General features: G+C 39.2%; 1 protein-coding gene across 1 annotated transcript in view; it reads right to left on the bottom strand.

Annotated features, from left to right (window-relative positions):
- The window catches only part of PTPRN2 (protein tyrosine phosphatase receptor type N2), a 596,056-nt gene that overhangs the window by 192,908 nt on the left and 380,988 nt on the right, over positions 1-22,160 (bottom strand). The window lies entirely within an intron of this gene.

Genomic DNA, 22,160 nt, shown 5'->3' with positions numbered 1-22,160 from the left:
TTTTTTTTCAGAATAAAAACTTATATCCATGAAATTCTGGCTTAAAAAATATATGTCCTGTGACACTGGGAGGTTAACCAAGTGTTAAGTGTTTGTGTTACAGACACTTAGTTAACTTGTTTGAAAAAGCTCTCTTCTACTTCTCACCCTGATCATGCAGCTTGTAACAAACTCTCAGGATTGTGGTCCACAAGCCCTCAACAAGCTTTTTTGTCCATCCTATACATCCCCATCTGCCCATCCATGCGGACAGATTCCCTGGAGAATTCAGATGCTAAAATGTCACAAGTTACTTCAGGGCATGTGCAAACCATACAGATGCACAGATTTATAACCACTTTGGAAAAGATTTCTGAGATTTCCATAAAAATGAGCATAAGATAAATCCTTGTCACATGGCTCCTACTACCCATCAGCACTGAGCAAAGGTAATGGAGATGAATCACTGCAACACCAGAAAGAAAAAAAACCACCGTCAACTGTTTGACACCGGTTTAAGGTTAGTTTTCCACAGTGCAGTCTCAGAAATGACTGAGTTGTTTGTGTTGTAATTTTCCAAAGAAAATTCAGCCAGAGGCAGGTTAGATGCTAGAAATGTTCAAATGATTAAAGTTTGCAGCAGAAATGTCTAACAGGAAGTGCCAAGAAACAACTTTAATGGTTGGTAATGCTGTCCAGCCTGCCCCTAGGTATAAGCTATAAACAAAATACCTAAGAAAGAAATTCCATTATACTTATATGGAACATTTTTTCACCATACAGAGACTGCTGCTATGAATGAAGACAGTCTGTACCTCCATCAAAAGCGCCTTTTATCTTCCAAGGAGAATACACACAACAGGCAAATAAGTCCTCTGTTCTGATTCCAAAAGCAAAATCACTTAAAAAACAACTTTACAAAAATGAGCAAATACTCAATATAAGTGCACAGGCTACAGCTTGGAGCTCATGTGCTGTATTACTTCATATTGAAGTGAATTCATTTAGGAAGTGCAGCTGTCATTATTTTCTGTTAAGCTCTAAGGACTGGCAGAGACAGATAGCTTCAAGTAGGACTAGACCAAGCGTAAGCATCAACCTGCAGTTATGTCAGTCCCAAAACAACAAAAAAAGGAAACTTCATGATTTTTGGAGTGCCCTGCTATCAGCCTGGTCTTTGGTATAAATATGATAATGGATTTCTGCTTTTCAGCTCAAAATGGGTACAAAATACTTGCTTTCTATTTATTGGTTATGCTTTCTGGGTTATCTCTCTTAAATTAAGGCTATGATTAACTTTGATGTGTCTATCAACACTAGATCATAGACTTACTTATCCAGTACTGCTGGGAAGCTGAAATATTTTAATGACAATCTAGAAATGAGAAAAACATTAAAGGAAAAAAATTACTAAGGTCCCTATGAGATAACATTACATAAAAGCCTTCTTCTGAGATGCCTGTATACACCTCAAACATCCATTCAAAGGCAGAGATGAACCTTAAACATCAGTGTTGCTAAGTAGTCTGTCAGCTATTGACCACCATTTGTTTCATGAAAATTATGTGAGCTGAATGACTAATAGTCCATGATTCTGGATCATTGCTACTAGATTACTAGGGAATTACTTGACTGTGAAGATACAACCCAATTATCACATCACTGAAATTTTTCAGATCTATAACTTTAAATCATTTTCATGTGAAATTCAAAAAAAAAGTATCATGGCTTTATCAAAATCTCCTGGAACATGTATTCCTGATTGACTGCAGCAAAGCATGAATTATGTTCACAAAGAGTTATTTTAATATCCCCAGGAGTCAGTTTTATCTGCAAAACACTTTAGAAGAAGCTAATGTCAGCAGGAAAAAGCATTTTCTGTATCAAAACTTACATAAAGATAATGATATAACTATTCTTTAACAGAGCAGATTAAAAAACACCAAGTTAAATGTAATATATCTTGTAATTCTAGGCAAAATCATAGTATCTCCCAGTGTCTGAGGCAGGACTTCCTCCTCCTGCAGCCTTCTGCTCCAGATTTGATTCAGAGGTATGTGGCAGAGCTAAGGGTTTATGGGAAACACAAGTCCTTAAAAACATTAGCCTTGTTCTCAGGAAAAAAGCTCTGACTTAAAAGAGTCCCTCCCCTGACATTGTAATTGTAAATTCAAATGTGTATGGGATATCTCCTTTTATGTTTTCCGTTGATTGTGCTGATGTTAGCACAAGATGCAGAAAAACGTTGTGTTATTGCAAACAACTTTAATTTTGATGCATATAATTCATTTTTAATAAGGACAACTACATATTTCCCCTCAGAAATGTATTTAAAAGAGCCTGTAATAAATTGCATTCTGCAAAGTAAGGCTATTTATAGGCAAAACCCAAAAAATCCAAGTATGCTGTCTTCAAATAAATTGCTTAAGCAGGTGCATACTAAAAAGCTGGGGTTTTTTTTTTGTGTGTGCACAAAAGCCTATAGATTTTTACTGGCAATTCAGAAACTCTATGTGTGTGTGTGTAGGTGGGCTTAAAAGCAGCAAGTATACAATATTTCCATATCAAACAGATTTTGATATGAAAGATTGCTCTTGCAAAATGTAAAAAGAGCAACAACTTTCCCTATAAATAGGGATCCTGTCTTCAGAAACAAGTTTTTGAGATTACTTCATGGAAAAATGGAGGCAGGAGACAAAAGGGTCTCAGATGAGACGCCCAGCTAGAGCAGCTTAGTGCCCTTAGTGCACTTCAGCCCTGCCACTTTGAAAGCTGCCTCTGTATTTTTCAAAATGGAACCACTTTGCTTTCTGTTCTGGAGTACATGATGGGAACTGTACTTCTCTGGTTCACAACTTCCACAGGGGCTGTAGGATACAGCCAGGTCCTTCTGTCCTGCCAGATTTCAGCAACAAAACCGTCCTTATTGGTGCTTGGACAACCAGGCACAGACTAGGGGCTTTAGGTTTGGATGTTAACAGAGGAGGATGTTAATACCAAGTGTAACTCTGTATTTGCCTTAGATCCTGCTCATTAAACTCCTTGCTCCACAACATTGGTTAGGATCTCATCCTCTGACAAGTGTGAAAAAGGGAGGGAAGCCATTAAGGAGCCCTTCTTGGCAAACCCATGGCGCTCAGCTGGGGTGACTTCCTCAGTGGCCCATCCCTTACAACAAAGGAAAAGTTTAGCAAAGACAGAAAATAGTATGTTGCAAAAGGAAGCAAGATGTCTAGTTTGTCCCGTCTCATGCTCAAAGAAATGAGCAATTTCACATTGATCCCCTAATTTGGAGATTCCTCATTATAAAGACTGTATAATATACTCTTTGGTTCCTGTTACTCCCTACCTGGACTTGGACTGCTGCATGTCATGCTTGTATGCAATTATTTAACAGAAGGTCAGCACATGATACATGAGGTAGGTAAAAAATGCACCAAGTTCCTTGGGTGCTTCAAGGGAGAGAAGTGGATAAGACATCCATTGTGGCCATCAGCACTCATTTAATATGGGCTGGTATCAAGAACAGCAGAATAATAGACATTTAATAGTGAATGATGGGTGACTCTTATGGGTTAAACTCCACTTTTTAAAAAAGATGTGCTTGGCATATCTGGCCTGTAGCCTGCTGTGCCTTTTTATGTTGTATTTTCAGAAATAAGAGGATTTTTTTTTTCTTTTTTTAGGTTGATCATAGGCAGCTGCACTTTTTGAAATGGCTTATACTGTAGCTGTATGTTACACTACACTAATGGACTTCTCTGAGGCAGCAATCCTAATCCATTTGGGCTGCTATGGATGGCTACATTTCTGTACACTGCAGATAGTTTTGTTCCCAATTTAAACATGGATTTGACTGAACATTAGTGATGGGCAAACTGAAATTCTGGAGGTGCAGTTTGGTTTGAAAAGGACCCACACATTTGCTTATCCAAATCTCCTGGGCTTACACAATGTGCAAAAGCAAATGATCTTAGGAAGAGAAAAGCCTCTCATGACACTTTCAGCACTTCGTGTATCTAGTGAAAACTAAACCCATGGATGCAGGAAGTATCTGAGGATGAAAAGACACTGTTCAAATGACTATTTGAATATTATTAAACTTCTAAAAAAGTTCTGGGTTACATCAGCCTGAAAGATGAAGGGATATCCTGAACTGTTACTAGTTCATTTGTTCATACTTCTATTAGAATAAGGCTGAAGGCTATCAGAGACTCTTCTGACAGTGTTGCCTTGCTGCCTGTCTGTACTTTCTAGTTTCAGGAATGTGATCCATTGCTCTGAAAGCACTTTCTCTGATACACCAATGGAACTTCTAAAAACTTGCAGCATTCTCTGAGGGCAGTGACACTTTCAGCACAGTGCTATATTACTGCTTAGTCTACATCATCCTCCTGGTACTGTTCACATATGTAGCTGGCCTGCTGAAGAAGGGGTACTAGGCAACCTACCCAAGGGCACACATTGTGTCAGCAGTAAATACTAAGGAATTTGCTCAGGAGGCTCAGAGGCACATATGAACTGGGCAATGGAGTGAGTGAGGGAGAAACTGGAGGCTGACAGAGTGGCTCTGAGCCACAGAATGCAGACTGTTGTGCTGGCACAACATCCCAGACACACTGCAGGGCAGCACTTCTGTGCTAAATCTGAGCTGCAAAAGACTTCATTTCTCAAATGATAAGAACAGGAAATACGTGGATGCATAAAGTGATGCTTCACAGACCACAGGACTTCGGGCAGCCCTTACTGCCCATCAGCACTCAGATGACATCAGTATCATGCAGAACAGTTTCCACTTTTATAATTATTCTTTCTGAAATAGTGTTACTCTGATTTCAAAATCACTGGGTATTATGTCTGTCACAGTAAAAGGATCTTTTTTCCCCCTGCATTAACCAAATTGTCTATAGATTAATTCTATTATATTTATTTTTTTGCTTGCTGGTTTATTTATTTGGAGGTGTCCCTTGATGCTTAGGAACACATCTGCCCACAGTCCTGTAAGAGGGTCCACCATTATAAACCTATAATATTTGATACAAACCACAAGATGCTATAAATAAGGTAAATATATTGACTTCTAAACACCTTAATTTGGAAATAAGCTTAGGGTGTAACTTTTCCTCAGACTGACAGAAAGAGAGTGAGAGTCTGCAGTCACTGTCTCCATACAATGAAAGCATGCATTTGTCATGGCCTCAGTGTTCAGAAACACAAATGATGACTTGGACACTTTTGTAAAGAAGGAAAGGGTTTTTAAAATATAAGTTCTAAATATCTTTTGGGAAAATGTTGAATTTATCTTCAAGCGAATCCTGCTGCCAATAAAAGCTTTATACAGGAGTAAGACATAGATATGTCTCTTCCCCATCCCCCCCCCCCCGCCGGCCTTTCCTCCAAATCCCTCTCAACTTTTCTTCCTTTCATAAAAACAGCCAAGTAAGTTTTACCAAAGACAAAGAAACAGAAAAATCTATGTTGCTACTTCTGTCTTTTTGTGGGTTTTGGTTGGTTGGTGGTTTTTTTTTTTGTTTGGTAGGGTTTTTTAAGTTAGCTACAACATTTGGTCCTACCTCATTATCTTCTGTATGTCTGTTTTTATAAATGGCTGGAAGCAGAGGAATGAAATTATAAAATAAAAAAGCAGCTATTAGAAGGAAATATTTCTGCTCTGAGTAGAGTCAGGTTTGACACAGCCTACAAAGCAGACAGAAGTCACATAAATACACATTCACCTTTAGGGGAACTGGAAAAGTTTTTCAAACAGTTCATATTGCTTATTCAATTAAAAAAGATGACTAAAATATGCAGATTATGGCTAAAAATACTTCTAAAGAGCTCAAAGATAAATGTATCTGGTTATTGGAATATTTAATTTACTATCAGCTGTAAGTAAAGGCAAGAGCAAGCTCTGGGTACTCCAAATCCATTCCCAGCTTTGTCAGGCCAGTGACAACCAGTGCCTGGGCTCGCAGAGTCTTGTGTTTTCCGGGCTGACAGACTTTGCTGCTGCCTCATGTATTATTCAACACAAAGCAGGACCGAATGAAATAGATTCAAAAGATCTCTTAAAAAGGAAAACTATGACAGAAAAATAAAGGTTAATCAGAGAACCCGATATTTTTTCCTATAATTTACAACAAAAATTACAGCCTTCATTGAGCTGGAGGTGTCTTTACTTGTTATTACAGGAACACCTTCAATTTTGCACGTTTCTCCATGCTGACTTGCTGTCTGCAGGGTGCTTGTAGAACAGCATATGGTACACTGTGGACATTTTTTACCTACTACAGAACCACAGTAGTGCTTTGGCAAGGAAGCATTTTAAGGATCAACAGCAAACTCGGGAGCTTACTTTCTATGGTGGTCCAATTAGAGTTATCCTGCAACTCAGACTCTTTCTATTCTCTGTCCTGACATAGCTGTCAGTGAACTGGAAGTGCACACTCATTTAAATCAGTACCAGATAGTCTAAAACAATAAACACAATATATGACAGACATTATTCTCTTCAAGAAGATCTGTGAGTTAGTTCTATTTTTCCTTTACATAAAGCCTTTTTTTCACCTAAGTTCCATTTAGACATCTTGTTTGGTGTTGATTATTAAATGTAATCACTTTTGTGCTACAAAGATGATGGAGAATGTGTGTAGGAATGCCTTGCAAATATTTGATGGACCAGGCAAACAAATATGTTCACAAAAGGAAACACATACCGAGATATACAGATGTTGTCCATATATGTGCAATGTGGAGAGTGAAAGACATTTTGTGCACCTAGTATTTCTTGCTGTGTTTTGTGTAATATTCTCCTCTATTAATCTCTAAAAGAGATCTACATGTGCTTCACCTAATATTGCCACTGTGGTTGATAGAAGCCTCATTTGCTGCAGGTCAAATGTGTGTTAAAAAGTTGAGATTTTTCAGCATCTGAAGGACACAGGCTACAAGATAATTGTCATGCAGCTATACAGGGGATTTGGAAATTGAGTTCTATTCAGACTTGTAGTCCCACTGATCAGTTCTTTGCTTTGTTGTTTGTTTATTTCTCTGAGTCTTTGAGACTGCTGTGGATGTATATCTGATTTATGATACATGGGATGCTACTTTTATACATATGCACAGACTATACAAGAAATTACACTAATAGAATCGAAGACCAGCTGGCAATACATGTTGGGCAAAAAAGGAAGATGTGACAACTTCAGCTAAGCCAACAGACAGAATCACTTGATTTGGTCTCTGCACATCTTTAAAATCATGCTCTGTGAACATTGTTATGACAGGGAAAAACAAGATTTTTTTTTCCTGTAAAATTAAATGTCACTCTTGATAGCATAATATCTGAAACATCATCCTTCCAAGTCCATAGCAATACTTTACACAGAAAATTAAACTCCCTCTCTGTTTATTGAGTGGATAATGCAGTCTTCGAATGTGTGAGAACCCCTGCTAGGTGAGAAATTAAAAAAGAAGCACTATAAAGTCTAATGGTATGTATGAAATACAAAAAAAAGAGAGAAAAAGGTAACTTAATTGGTAATCAGAAGAAATCATAAAACTAATCATGCAATTAATGCCTTTAAAAGCCAACATATGAGGTGTGTATAATTACCAGAAAACAATGCAGTGATGGTTTCAAGGATTAATGAATTAATGATTGTTGGGAAGAAGAGGATTTGACCTGCAGTTTTATATGTTAGCTTTAAATCCACGCTAAACTATTATTTTGCTTTGTTTACAGGAAATGACCCCCCCCCTTACACATAGAATTTATCTTGGAAGTTAGTGGGATTTTGACATGACATTTAAAACATTTTCTTTAAGAGGCATGAAGATGTGCTGCTTTTCCTTCCTACAGCTCCCCATTTGCCTGTCTTGTTCATGAAATAGAAGACTCTTCACAAGGGAAAGAGTTTGGACATTACACATATCAAAATGACACAAAGCCTAGAGAAATTCACCAATTGCAGGTGCCAGAATAAATTAACAAATATTTGAATATATGGAAATATTTTTTGGTTTCCTTTTAAAATGTAAAGTGCTACAACACATATTACCAATTGTCCTTTGTTTTGTACACACACACTAAAAATGAATTTGTGTTCTTGTGCTGATTGCTAATTTACTGATGATCTTATATATGAGGATGTTAATTTGTTGATAAAAGGAGGTGATAGAAAATTACAAATGACTTAAGCTGCTGTACATCAAAACATAAGCACTCCTTTGATTAAGTTGCCAACGACAAAGATTTCAAACCATCCTATGGTAAACAGTGGTCTTTGTTCCTTTTTTTTTAATTCATATCATTCAAATGTGTGTATCTGCTGCTAGATGCAATAGCAGTGCATGAAGGATAGCGGGAAGGATGAAAAGACTGGGGTTCTTTATGACAGCATTGTCCCGTAATTCAACCATCTTCAAGGACAGGCAGAGAGGATGGTCAGGCGGTGAGGGAACTGCCTTAGGACTGGGGAAACCTGGGCTACCAAACACATCTTCAGGGCTAACACAGGCTCTCTGTGACTCGATTCTCCATCTGTATAACTGAAAGATACACATTACTTCCCTACCTTGATGGCCTTCAAGACTGCCACATGGCTGGATGGCTATAGTAAGACAGGATGGGTGAGAGGCAAAGATAGAAGCTTTAAAAATTACATGGCTAGTAAATTAGAGATTTTTAAACTAAATAATGAATGTGTCTTTGTGAAGCATGCTCCTGTTAAAAATGTAAGCCCTTTCTATGAGAAGTTTAGCAGAGGCTGGGTTCCAACAAGGTCTATGAGCCTTGGTGCTCCAGGACTTGAGCTGCTTGTGGGTAGTTCAGCTCTCAGTGCAATTCCTTCCATTGCCCCCAGACAATGATTTCAGCTGGGGAAAGGAGCTACGTAAGGAAAAAGAACAAGACAGAACAAAGGATAGAAGGTACAAAAATGAGACTGAGAAGAAATGAAGCCAATTCTCAAGTCTGTTGTTGACTTTCCATGTGGTCTTATAGATGCTCGCAGTTCATTTCTACGCTCCAGCTCCCAGCTGTAACAGTGATTATAATTCTTGGCTGCACCTCAGAGGGGTTCCCAGCATCCCTTCATTAATGGCTGGAAGCACTCACACCATGACAGTGACAGTGGCTGTAACATGGGTGGAATTAGTATCACACATGAAAATAGTGTTTGCAGAAAGCTGTATGTTAAAAACTAGAGCAAGGATGGGTAATAACAGCTACTCCATATCAAACACACATTTTCATTCTGATAAGCTCTGAAGTCCCTCAATCTAGTCTAAGGCAGCCAGCCACTAGTTGCTGCAGCCTCGTTCTCATGTATTAACAGGGTGGTACTGGAGCGAATGAGATCATCACATCCACGTCCAAGGGTGCCACTTGCCCTAGAGAAAATTCAACATTTTGTCAGAAAAGGAAGAACTGTGATTTTTCTGCAGTGCACTTTTTTCCTCTGTGAGTTTGGGGCTGGTTTTGGTGGAGCTAGGAGTCTTACAGGATTTTGGATATTTCTAGGTCACTCATTTTCTATTTTGCATTTGCTGGAGGTTTGTGATCCACTGTGTGAGATAGGTATTGCCGTGTCAACCCAGTTAAGTACCTCTAAGCAGAATGGGGATGAGTGTTACTGCACCTCACTCATCATTTAAATTGCTTTCCTATAATGGGAATCTCTAGGCTAATCAGAACCACCATAACTGTTTCCAAGCTAAGGATGTTAACAAGATTTGATGACATTTATTAATAGATTTGCCTTCACCTTGTCTAGTAAAAAGGCAGGCAAGATTTGAATTTGTTAATGATAGTATGGGTGGACATTTGCAAGGGGAGCTTGAATTCAATATTTACTCCCAAGAATAATAACTGTACATTCTTTTGAGACGAGGAAGCAGTGTAAGGAAAGGCTCAGCCAACAAAACAATTGCTCTTGCAGTTGCTGTCTCCTTATCCATATCCTGCAACATGCCACAAAGATATCCAAGAAACTTGATAGAGTTAAGCTTTGCTCTGACCATCCATAAATTCAATGGAAATTTACTCCCTCATCGTGAGGAATCTGCCCTGCCACACATGCAGTATCAAGAAAATTCTCCTTCTAGAACTAAAAGGAATTTTCCCAGCACAAGTCTTTTCTAGGCACCTGTCATTGACAACACTCAGAAGTAGTTAGATTGATTAATTTTCCTTTTCAGAAAATGTATTACATTCTCAAAATTTCTAATTTGATGTTTTATGAGCAGAAAATTTACCATTTCTTCTTGGTGCAACTTAAAAAACCCTCCAAATTCTAATTAATTTAAGTGAATTCCTTCTTACATGGTAAGCTTGGAAATAAATGTTTTGATTAATGTGATTAGGTAATGCATGTGATGGAAAAACTGATTACTGAAATTTCTACCTATAAATCCACAGTTTACTGTGCAAGTAATTTATGCTGTAAAGGTCCAAAACTAAAGCCTCCTTTCCAAAAAGGCTTGACATTCCAGCTCTCACCTTATTCAAATTGTGGCTTTGAGGATTCACTAGCTTTGGAAATCAAATCTCGGTAACGCCAAGTTAAACACCGAGACTCACATACAAACAATTTGAACTCAAAAACTGTTTTTGAAACATGAGTTGTATGAGCTTTGATAAGGGTTGAAAATAAAGTTTTTAGCACAAGACAATAGAGTTTCTGAGTCCCCTAATTAAAAATTCTCATCCATGGCCACAAGACTATTCCTACCCCTCCTAAGTCATGCTCTGCTTTAGTGTATGCTAATTTATTTCATCTGAGTTGTTCCTAAACCCCGTCTTTCCTGATTGTATTTTTCAAAGCAATTCAGCATGATTTAATCTTAAATGACACTCAGACAGTGACTTAATAATTAATATGCCAAGTAAAGCAGGTAAACTAAATCACCTCTTAAATTAAGAAACCAGATCCTTTCTATTAGAGCATAAACATAATTTGAAACATTGGTCTTAATAACTCATGCTCTATTAAGGGAAGAGCAGGTGGCTTAGCGTTGCTAATGCTGAATTGATATTACAGAAAAATGTAAGAATCTTTGCCTGCTATATAATGTACTTCAGTTGCTTTCTAGCTGTACCACCAGCATTTAAATCATGAAATTACATTCCTATTCATGAGCCAAACTCATTTTAAGATGCATATTATAATTATATTTAGAAATTAAAGGATAATGTTTATTCCCAGCAGATACTATTTTTTAAGGAATTATTACTATTATTATTAAGATAGCATGTCTTTAAACATTAACTACCAAACTGCAGGAAGCAGGACAAATATCTGCTCCCTGGGTTAATAATCAAGCATGCTCTTTCCATGAGCAGGTTGGGTGAAAACAGGCTGAGCTGGAGGCAGTGCACGCTGAAGTGCCCCATGATTAGAAGAAGATCAGGAAGTGTCACTGCACAGGCCGCAGGCAGCTTTGTTTAACTTTGTTTTGCAATGGTCACTTGAAGTTTTTATTTTGATCTTTTGTGTTCACAGGCTTGCACCATAAAGCTCCTGTCCATAGTCTGCTTGCTGCTCAGCATCCCTCCAGGCAGAAGCACCAAGAAGTTTGTCTCCTACCTGCTCCACAGTCCAGAATTCAATTTTAGTTTCTGTGAACTAACTGTCATGAGCCAGTAGCTTCCACTCTATCACAGTCATGAACTAAGAATAGAGACACCCTATGCTATGTGCCAGTTTTCCACTGGTTTTTTTTGTACTTTGATGGTGAAAATACAGTATTTAAGCAAATACTGTAGAGCAAGGCTGAAAGCAGATGCCTAAAAGATGTTACATAGAGCCCACTGTCATGTCTCCATACATTATGAAAGAACTTATCACAATGGCTTGCAGAAGTTTCCTGATTACCTCTTGCATAATTCAAACTGCTGGGTATTCATTTATTTTCCCTTTAGTTAAAACTTCTGTTAAAATACTGGTAGTGTTTGCATCTAGCTCTCTTTTTTCATGTTGAGTGTATATAAATGATGGAGGTAGTTACACCAAATGAAACTATCAGCAAGAACAAATCACAGTATCACAGTAACTAAGGTTGGAAGAGACCCCAAGGATCATCAAGTCCAACCTGTTCCAACAGACCTCACAACTAGACCATGGCACCAAGTGCCACGTCCAATCTCCCCTTGAACACCTCCAGGGACGGCGACTCCACCACCTCCCTGGGCAGCCCAACTGCCACACCAGCCCAAATGCCACACCAGGGAAAATCTTTGTACTGTGGCCTGCAAAAAAAGATAATGATTTATTTACTTAAGCCTAGTTTAAAATGTCTTATTGTAAGAAGAACCCTGTAGGAAATGAACTTCAAACCTGCATGCAGGCTCGCTCATCTTTCACTTCAACAGGAATATTATTTTGGGCAAATCTCAAAGTTTACTTCTCTGCAGTCAGAGATGTCTCCAGTAGGCATTTCTTATTTGATAAATTAATCATATGGTCCAGAGCTATCTTCTGACTCATCATCACCCACACCACGATGATGCAGTTTTAATACTATAAGATTTTCATTAAACATCATTGCTGCTACAGAGAGTTGACAGAAATTGTTAGGAATTTTAACACTAGGATGGAGACAGAGGTAGTGATCTCACAGGCAATTTAACTTGAGACGAGTCCTTTCCTTTTCAAAAGGGTGACCACAGAGAGTTCACCACTGAATGTGAGATGTAGATGTCAGGGGCAGATGCTGCTCACACCTGCTAGATAAGGATTTGTGTCAGAGTTCATGATACAGACTTCAGATAAACCACTCATTATTTAGCTGTCATTTGTATCTTGGATGGTTTGGGTTTTGAAGGGGTTTTGATATGTAGGCTCTGTCCTCAACATTATCCACTTACTTACTCAGGTGATGAAACAGGTGAAAAAGAAAGGCAGGCACAAAACCAATGGATACAGAGGCTTTCAGTTCAAAGCTTCTGTTGACTGTGAAATGTGGCAATAAAAGAGAATCAAATATGCAGTAAAACACTCTTCTGGGAGCTAAAATACCTTCATGCAGTCAGTGTTAAATATTATACTCACACCAAACTGAATTGAAAAATAGTATGACCAGTACCCAAAGAGCCATGCATGTGAAGCTGTCACTTAAATAACAAGGCAGTGCTCCTCCAGCCCATGGCCCAGGGTTGTGTGCACTCTCCTGAGGATGACAGGGAGGCTTCCTTCAAATTATTATTTGTAACTTTAAATCTGCTTGCTAGCATTTCAAAACCATTTATCTGGAAAGAATAAAAAAGGATATCTGAACATGGGAATGAGGGACAGGAGTCTTTAGCCCCAATTCTGATCTCACTTATATGGCTGTGATTTAACAAACAACATCCCATAACTTCACATTGCTGCTTGAAAGCTGCTTTAATAAATCTAGAAGCAAACCACCTCCCTGTACTTTCCAGCAGGGCTCACCTCCAATACAGTCAGTTAAAAAGCTAATGAGGCAGGGATGTAGCAGCAGCTCCTTTCGATGGACTGATCAACCACCCTACAAATGAACATAGTGCTTCTTTAAGGGAGACCCAAGCATGCTTTAAGTCAATCTCCAGCTACATTTCCCGCTCAAGAGACAAAGACAGAGATGGATGATCTAAAAGTCTTATGGAGTTGACTGAGAGAAAGAGTCAACCACGTGAAAAATGCTGGATTTGTGAAGAACAGCAGCTGCCACGGCGCAGCACCACTCTGCGGTCTGGGATTGCTGGTTAATAAACGACAGCCTGAATGCTGCTGCAATCCTTTAGAAAAACTTCTAGAAGACAAAACATCTTGTATATGTGCAGTGATAACCACACATTACAGAATGAAGCATAAATGGATTGTATGGCAAAATCCATCTGCTGTACCTGCAGTTTATATTTAATACTATACGATAAAATATCTTGGAAGTCACATAAATCATTGTGACATTCTAATCCAACCTCTATGATCTCTATTCAGAAATCACAGTAGCTGTCTTTTAAAGTGTCCTTCCCAACAATAACAAAATCTGACCCTGCTAATGAGATCAAAGCTTAAAATAGCTAGATACTACTCAATGGTAATCATTGTTCTATTACAAGTACCAAAATTCAACCCTTGCACCCATAAAACACTTCAAATTTTACTAAACTACAGATGGATTGGGTTTCAACTAACTTATATGTGTCAATATGGACTGGGTTTATGTGATACATAGATATGTGTAGTGCATGGAATAGGAATTACAGTAGGTGCATAAATTTTATCTAAAACTTGTAATATATTTTTATCTTGAGTTGACAGAGTAAATAATTTTGCATGCTTATCTCTTTGGGAATTTACATTGTCCTCATGACCATTAGTAGCAGTGCAAATCCACTAAAACAAACAAATAGAGTAAAGCTCTGTCATCTCTTTTCAGTACCTCTAAGAATAGCTCATGAGGGTCCCTAAGATAATAACTACAATTTGTTCTAACTTTCAGAAAGTCCTGAATCCAAAGCAGGTTCTACAAAATACAGTCCATGCTTTTAATACTAGCAGAGGCAACATGGTGGGTGCTTAAAAGTCAGACTAACATTATATTCAATGAGTCCACACTAGAAAAATCCCAGGGGGATCCCTGAGAGACCACAGTTGTGCAATACACAGCTTTACCACAGTCTAGAAAGAGGCCATCTGTTCTGAGTGGTGTGGTGGTGAGCAAGGCAGTGCTTCCTTTTGGGAAATTTGCTCAGTAGTGTTTTTTGATTAGAATTAGGCTAGGAAAATGAACCCAAGGGAGTGGGAGACTATGGAAAACTCCTCATTTTCCTTGTCTTTCTCTTGTACGCAGGGACAGTTGAGCATAGTAGACATTCCACCATCTATGCTTTATCTTGCATCCTAATGATCTTAATGCATTTTTGTGAGATCTAAATCAAAGCAGCTCTTCCATTGATTTCACTGCATTTTGAATCAGAACTGCTGTAGGCACACAGTCCTGAGCCTCTTCAGAGCTGAAAGCAGGCACAGGGGAATAAGCTCTGGTAGTGATTGTGTCCAGAACAATTCCAGTCAATTCTAGAAGTTCCTCAAGGGCCAAACAAGACTGCAGCACACTCATCCAAAGCCTCTAGCGATTCAGAGAGGGTAAATAGCTGCAGGGAACTTTAAATTTGTTTGTCAAGCCAGCTCACACCAGCAAGTCCACAAGGCATAGAAAAAGTCAAGTAAATGACAGCATTCCTCACCCTGCACAGGGGTATGGGGCCACCTCCACTCTGCCCTGGTAGGAATGCAAAAGATGCTCTATTGGTGATTGTCACCCCAAAGACATCTGTGGAAGATACATTTATTACATGCAGAGCCTTTGATGTATGGCTTTGAGCGTGGACTTTGAGCAGGTGAAGAAAGACAAAGACAACTCATTATTATTTATCATGTGCCAGATGGCAGTGATGCCAGGATCAGGATGGTTTTCCTAGGGGCCCATCAAGATCACCAGCAGTCAGCAAAAGACTAAGAGCATAGAAAACAAGTCCTTGGAAAGGCATAAGGCCAGATTTCACGTGTAAGGTAACACTGGGAGCAAAGGCAGAAATTTCCTTACAGATAAGCTAGTAGTTCCATTCTTTTCCTTCTGCCTTCAAAAATTAGTCCTTGTTTTCTAAGACTGTAGCTGGAACTGCTGGTAGAGAAAGGAAATCTGCCTGATACAGTGTTTGCGACCACCCTGCTTTGAGCAGGATCTGGAATGAGGTGACTCCAGGGTAGCTCAGCCAACATTTACATGATTTTGTGGTTGATTTGACAGATGTTTCCAGGAGCCAACAGGCTTTGAAATATGACAGCAATAAGAGGAAATTTGACCACTTTCTTCAAAACTACCTTAAAGGTCACCAGGTATAGGCATTAGAGTCATGGTTATTTGGGGCACAGCTGAGTAAGGCGTAGCTGACAGCTCACTCCCAAGCCGCTTTTGGGCTACAGGCTTCATACAGAACCAAGTGCTGTACATGTGATGAATGTCTGGTTCAGTTGGGCAGTACAAACATCTCCTTTCCCTGCTAACTTGGTAATGTAACTTTTCAAATCTCATAAAGCTATCATACAGAAAACAGGGAGGATTTGTTTGGTATTATAGTCAAAGATTATAGTCAAAGCTAACATCTCTGCAAACATGAGCATTTGTAGCCCAAAAGAGAGAGGAAAAAACCCAAGTGAAAAAAAAAAAGTGCATGTTTTTAGTACAAAGTTATAAGGTATAAAAATAGCCCAAGGGGACACACCACATGAAGGGTTCACAGAATCACAGAATTATTGAGGCTGGAGTAGACCTCTGAGATCATTAAGTCCAGCCTATGACCTACCACCACTACACTGACTAGACCATGTCACTAAGTGCCACATTCAATCTTTCCTTAAACACCTCCAGGGATGTTGACTCCCCCACCTCCCTGGGCAATCCATTCCAGTATCTAATTACCCTTTCTGTGAGGAGGTGCTTCCTAGCATCCCACCTAAACCTCCCCTGGCACAGCTTCAGGCCGTGCCCTCTTGTCTTGTCACAAGTTGCCTGGGAGAAGAGCCTGACCCCCACCTTACTACAACTTCCCTTCAGGGTTGCACCAAAACACTCAAGTGCTAAGGAATACTTAAGTATGTGCCAGTCATCTACATTTATACTGTTGTAAAACCTGAAATAGCGTGTCATTTTCAGGATCACAGGATGTCAGGGTTTGGAAGGGACCCAAAGAGAACATCAAGTCCAATGCCTCTGCAGAGCAGTACCATACAATCTAGCTCAGGTCACAGAGGAATGCATGCGGATGGGCCTTGAAATTCTCCATAGAAGGAGACTCCACAAACCCTCTGGGGATATGCGTGTCCCTATGACACTGCTGCATCTGAAAAGTCTTTCCTCCTGCCTGGTCCTGGTAGAACATGAGAGAGGTGAATGGTCTGTTCTTCATGAAATCCCCAGGTAAAATTTAAAATATAAACCAAGTATCAGAAAATTGCACTGCTCTCTTTTTGACATTTCATAATTTTGTCTTGGTAATGTCCTTAAGTTGTAGAAATTGCCTGGGAGATATAAAACATGATGGGAGAGGTGGAGGAAAGGAAGCACTTACTGTTAACTAGATGCTAGAGAGAGGAGCGCCAGTCATGATCTGACCTGATACTAATTTCTGTGAGATGCGGTTTTCAGGAGAAATCAAATGCTAAATGCTTGTATATAATTGCAAAAACAAGTAACCTGTGAAGTCATGGGCTATTAACTAATCACTATACTTCAACTAATGGCAGCATACAGTTGCCAGGTAACCCCTGATAAGATGTGTGCGTTGGCTGCCTGAGAATTACTTGAGAGAAGTGATTCCCTCTGCCACCACCATCATCACCAAACCCATCACTGAGTCAAACTGATTACATAGGAGTTTCTGTTTTGACTGATTTTATAGGAGATAAATGCTGACTACATTGTGTTTAGACAGATGAAAGCTGCACGCTAGTTGATAATATCTAAAGAAATGCAATCAGCGAAGAGCATTTGTTGCTTTTGCAGTGGGTTCGTTTACCCTTGACATCATAACGCTGCATGCTGGAGTACTGAGTTCTCCAACTGATTTATTTCTATATACTGCATTATATTTTATAAAGTGTGAAGAGTCAGATGACTGGAAGTTGACTTTGAAAATCAATACTGGCATATATGAGCAGCTCAGCTCTCTTACAATGTTTAAACGTTTTTTACTCTCAATACAACACTATCACAGTGATGTGTCTGACAGAACCCTGAAATTCAAGTCTATTTGAGTGTTTTTATTATTATTATTATTTTGGTTCACCGAGTTAATATTAAATAAAAATGAATGCTAAGCCAATTCAGCACATAGTTGTTTAGGAAATATATTGGCTCAGTTGTTCTGAATTAAACAAAAACAAGACTAAAATTAAAATAGAGAAGAAAGAGACGTCCCCAGTATGAAGAAGCAGCTGGCAAAAAGTAACAGATTTGATTGTCTTTTCCCTCAGTTGTCTAGCATTCAGTATAGTGCATATACTCTGCAAATTGTTTGGGCAAAAAGACTTGCTACACCTCTAACAAAGAGTCTTAATGTTATTCTTTGCACTGGAAAATCAGGCACTCCCAAGCAAATTAATGACAAGAAATGAAGATAAATTCAGTGCTACTTCACCTTGCTAAACTTAGGATTTTTACAGTATGTCTGACTGACCCAGACAAACCAAGGAGCCTACAGTTGTTCATATGAGGCTCCAGGCTCGGTGTGGCCAGAGCGCAATCAGCTTCTCATCTGCTTACAGGTACTGGTTTGCAACCGGACATTTCCTTTGTAGCAAGCACTCTGTCCTCTACCATGAGACTTTCATAAGCAAGCAACAAAAGAAAGAACTAAATAAGAGATGACAACATTCCTGTATTTTATTTCTGACAGGATAGAATTTATGGGACACACCAGGGGTTTCTGCACTACCAGAAGACAAACACAGTTGTTTGCACACACTCCAAGTGGCATGACTATTTTTGTACCCCAATCACACATCTCCTTTGCTGGTATCAGCCAGGATTCTTACCATGGCATACATAGCTCACAGCTTGATGCCACAAACTGCCCAACAACTATATTGAGAAACAGCTTGTTTTGTTTCTCTAATTTGGAAAACAAAGGCGTACCACAAGCTGCGCTGACTAGGAAATCATACATCTTTAACACAAAGTAAAAAGGAAAAGAAAAGAAAGAGACATCCTTTAGTTACAACAGACACCTTTCTCTTTCCTTGGATTGCCCTGTCAGCACTGCTGACCTCCTGCCACCTTTCAACACCAGCTGACAAAGAATGAGGTCCTTTACTGTCTTTTGTTCAGAAGTTAATAATAGGAAACTTGTTGCCTGTAACTAGAGGGCTGGAGGCTACTAGAAGAGACTCATTTCTGTGGGAACAGCTATGAAACTCATGCAGACTACAGACTATTCACTGCTTAGGCCAGCAAATCTCAATGGGTTGGTCTGGAAGGTGAGTTAATCACTGTGCCATCAAGAGCTAGCCTAGCCCAGAATAGCATGACCTGGTGTGATATGAGCTTTCATTTCCCCTCACACTCAGTCTCCTTCCAGGGGAATCCTTACTGCAGTACCCAGACTGGGAGATCTGCTAGGCTTTGCTTATCTGACTGCTCAATCTCAGTGTGTTCACACACTCCATGAACACAGTCTCAGTGCTCAGAGAGTCAAAGATGGCCACAGAAGATTGGAGATAACACTGGAGAATTCCTAGCATAGGCTTATCAGTTTCACATGGAGTTCAGTGAACGTGGCTTGTAACCACTCACATCTTCAGCCAACATTACAGATTGAGGTATGTCAAATTTGCCTGGTTATTTATATGACAAAATCATCCTGACACCTCAGATCTAGTGGAGATCCAATCTAATCAGTCTTAGCTTTTGAACTGAATCCCATTTAACTATGCGGCCCTAGCCTTTGGTTTAACCTTTAATCAGCGGTGGGAAATAAAAGGCAATTCCAATCATAGCTGGACTCTGCTGATTATTGAGCTCAGTTGACTACACTCCTATCACAGATGATTCACTTAAGTGTCTGTACAACTAAGTTAGGGGTGGATAATGTTAACTACTAATAGACTTTTCTAATCAGTGGGCCCATATCTCACTGGAGGAGGTAAGGGTCCAGGGAAGTTTTGGAACCAGTCTTGTGAACCAGGAGCCTGGAAGCTGTGTGTCTGCAATTTCCTGTTCCTCCAGCATCCTATGAAAAAGAGCTGTATGTACAATTTCTGTAAATGAAGAGAATTGCATCAAAGAAATGACTTGCATGTATTGTTTACCTTCTCAGGAAAAAGACTACTCAGCAAACTTCTGAGTATTTGTTAATCTGTCAGGTATTTTGCAGCCTGGTAGTTCACTGTACCTGCTACATCATGGGCATGCAGGAAAGAAGAGAGCTTGTTCTGAAAACTGTACAGTCTGAATGGGCTGGGTAGGAGTATTGAATTCATACCCTGAAATAAGTCATTTTTCAAAGAGGAATCCTGTAGGTCCACCTCTTCTGAGCCAGAAAAGCCACAGATGACACAGCTTTCCAGTCTGCTTTCCTGACTTGTGTTCTGATGGCACGTTTCTAAGGCCATGTTTTAAATTAAGGGCAGGTGCCAATCCAATATATTGCTGTGCCACTGTATATTATAAAGGTGGCTGCTTTCTTCCATTTCATGGAGATTATTTGCATTTCTAATCAGAGACAGAATGTGGCTGGGAAATCTGGGAGTCCCCAGGATGAAGCAAAAATTTCAGCAGAAATTTAATTGCTTGAAATGTATCAAGTTGCCATACTTTGTTTATTTCCTGAGATTGAATTACAAAAATTGCCAGTCTGCAACTCCAAATTGCATGACAACTGTTGGACTTACAGTCTCACAAGGATAATCACCCCAAAGCACACCACCACACACAACACTGCACTACCATAAATTAATACAAGCTGCCAGTAATTGAAAAGGGCAGAATAAACTCCACACCTCCTTTATTCTCTGACTGGTATAATGAGGATGTCATTCTATTGTCTCCTGGGTGGGATCTTTTGCCACCTCAGTTGTTACAGGTTTTTTCTAGACATGTTGGGTACAAATATGGTTTCACTTCACGAAATGTCTCTGTGCCCTCACCAGTCTGTTCGTGCTTGTCAGTTCAGGATTTCACACATTGTTTTCCGCACATTCGCTAATCTTAGTGAAAGTTTCATTTCCCCAGCCCATTGCCAAGGGCTATTAGTCTGGCACAAAACTCAAGCTCAAAATGAAAAAGATAAAACAGAGAAAAGACAGCAGACACAGCTCCTCTTGCACTGCTTTCTCTTGTTGCAGCTAACAAAATATGCTTAATAACACCATTGTGTTAGTGGTAAGCTAGAGACAACTGGGTGTTTCTCATCATGCCCTGTGAATATAAACTATTCCTTGAAATATTCCATATCTGCCCATTAGTGTTTCCAGAGTTCACCCTGGCAGTAGACAGAGGAACATTTCATTGTCTAATGGATACAAAACACCAACAACATGGTATTAGCCACTGTGGATGTTACTGACCAACAAGGTCACAGACAACACCTGGATCTGCTCCAAGATTTGACTGCTGAAACCAAAAGACCAAAATCTTACAATGACAACTCAAAAGTCCACACATTAATAGTTACACTTTTATATTATGGCATCTAAGATATGAGTTATCTGACAGACTTCTAGTATTTTTGCCTCCTTGGTATCAGCAAAGTAAAAAAATGGAGCTTGTTTAGAAAAGAGTATTATTTTTCATGACAAGAGAAATATGTCTTAAAATGTAAGGAAATACTGTCAATTTGTTAAAAAAAAAAAAAGAATAATTATTGGCAGCTCCTGTTTACTATGGTTGAAAAACTCCCTTCTCTGGTTTAAAAAAGAATGACTTTCTTTTTAGCATTCAAATTTGCATGTCAATATACTCTGCATATAATTTACACACCATACTGTATCACAACCACTTTGTCTCTTATTGTAAAATCCAAGACCAGCTCCTAGCATTTCATAGCTAGGATTATTAAAACATTTTGTTAAGTCAAGGCTGAAGATAAGCTTTCATCCTGATGTTCCTGGAATTGCATACGAATGGGCAGGAAAGGTAAGCATGTTTCAGGCACTGGATTGGGCCTTGGGTCCAGTCCCAGATTTCTCACAGGCTTGCTTTCAAATTTGAACAATTTCATTTCACATCTTTATAACTCAGATCCTTCTTTCTGAAATAGGAAAAATGAAAATTTTTCTACATTTCATTTTCTAATCTTGTCTTTTTGACTGATTATCTGTAATTGTGCAAAGTCGCAGTTTTCCTAACACTCTGTGTGTGGGCAGGTACCCAGAGAGATCCTAGTCCTGACTAGAAAGCATTACTGTAATGCCCTTGTTAATCAAAACTACTCAGCCTGTGGTACTTCAGTACTGTGAAGTAGCAGCTCCGTGCAAGAAACAAATGGGATCCAGGACCACAGCTGAGGGCCATGATGCACCTGAAGCCTCCCCCTTACCAGTGGCAAGAACATAAGGACATTATCTAATTTAGTTAATATAAAGTACCTTGAACAGATAAAATAGATGCAGAGGTCAGTGGTGTGAGTACTCACCACTGCATCTGATATATTT

Source organism: Dryobates pubescens, chromosome 21 (genome assembly GCF_014839835.1).
Source record: "Dryobates pubescens isolate bDryPub1 chromosome 21, bDryPub1.pri, whole genome shotgun sequence".
In the NCBI taxonomy this organism is placed as follows: Eukaryota; Metazoa; Chordata; class Aves; order Piciformes; family Picidae; genus Dryobates; species Dryobates pubescens.
The sequence above is the reverse complement of the archived record's forward strand: the minus strand, read 5'-3'. Positions and strand labels throughout refer to the sequence as shown.